The 1,230-nt window shown below is 38.1% G+C and overlaps 2 non-coding genes across 2 annotated transcripts; both read left to right on the top strand.

Annotated features, from left to right (window-relative positions):
• The first annotated feature begins 326 nt into the window (after positions 1-326).
• Positions 327-399, top strand: trnav-cac (transfer RNA valine (anticodon CAC)). The gene has a single exon. It is a non-coding gene; the product is annotated as a tRNA-Val (tRNA).
• A 635-nt stretch (positions 400-1,034) lies between these two features.
• On the top strand, positions 1,035-1,107 carry trnav-uac (transfer RNA valine (anticodon UAC)). Its single transcript has one exon. It is a non-coding gene; the product is annotated as a tRNA-Val (tRNA).
• Positions 1,108-1,230: the final 123 nt, after the last annotated feature.

Here is a 1,230-nt window from a genome sequence, read left to right as displayed (position 1 = left end):
TTGTAATCTGAAATTTTACTTCAATTGCCGCTTGGCGGTTCTATGGTGTAATGGGTAGCAGTCTGGATGTTGAATCCAGCAATCTGAGTTCAAGTCTCAGTAGAACCTTTGATCTCTGCTCCTGGCATCTTTAATACATTTTTTGATCACAAGCTTAGTTTTAAGACTAATGTGAAATTAGGCACTAGTATAAGTTTGGCAGTTTGTTCACCATGCTCTGTTAGAGGATCCGTGGTAAAAGTATTTGACATTGTTCCATGACAATCGTTGACATAAGTCACTAACAAAATTTGGATCATCTACCAGGTACTGTGCAAAGACCATGAGTTTCTGTAGTGTAGTGGTTATCACGTTTGCTTCACATGCAAAAGGTCTCTGGTTCGAAACCAGACAGAAACAGATTTTGTAGGTTATGCATCTCTAAAGGGTGTAGTGAGACAACAAAAGCTGTCGCCTTCCATGACGGTTAATTTGCCAATCGACTTCAATGTAGGCATCGTTGAAATCGAGACTTCTTTACTTTGACTCTTGGTGGTTATATGGTGTAATGGTTAGCACTCTGGACTTTGAATTCAGCRATTTGAGTTCAAGTCTCAGTAAAACCTTTGATCTCTGCTCCTGACATGTTTAATACATTTTTTGATCACAAGTTTAGTTTTTAGACTGTAATGGGAAATTAGGCACTAGTATAAGTTTGACAATTTGTTCANAGTCTTCTTCAAATTCTGCTTGGAGGTTCTATGGTGTAATGGTTAGATATCTGGATTTTGAATCCAGCRATCTGAGTTTAAGTCTCAGCAGAACCGTTGATCTCTGCTCTTGACATCTTTAATACATTTGTTGAACACAAGCTTAGTTTTTAGATTGTAATGTGAAATTAGGCACTAGTATAAGTTTGCCAATTTGTTCACCTAGTTACCGTGCTCTCTGAGAGGATCTGTGGTATAAGTATTTGACATTGTTCCATGACAATCGTTCACTTTAGTCTCTAACAAAATTTGGAACATCTACCGGGTACTATGCAAAGACCAAGAGTTTCTGTAGTGTAGTGGTTATCACATTTGCTTTACACGCAAAAGGGCTCTGGTTCGAAACCAGACAGAAACAGATTTTGTAGGTTATGCATCTCTTAGGGTGTAGTGAGACAACAAGAACCTTCGCCTTTCATGACAGTTCATTTGCAAATCGACTTCAATGTAGGCATCTTTGAAATCGAGACTTCTTTACTTT

The sequence above is a fragment of the Poecilia reticulata genome, unplaced genomic scaffold (assembly GCF_000633615.1).
Source record: "Poecilia reticulata strain Guanapo unplaced genomic scaffold, Guppy_female_1.0+MT scaffold_965, whole genome shotgun sequence".
Taxonomy (NCBI): domain Eukaryota; kingdom Metazoa; phylum Chordata; class Actinopteri; order Cyprinodontiformes; family Poeciliidae; genus Poecilia; species Poecilia reticulata.
This window is presented reverse-complemented; position numbering and strand designations above follow the sequence as displayed.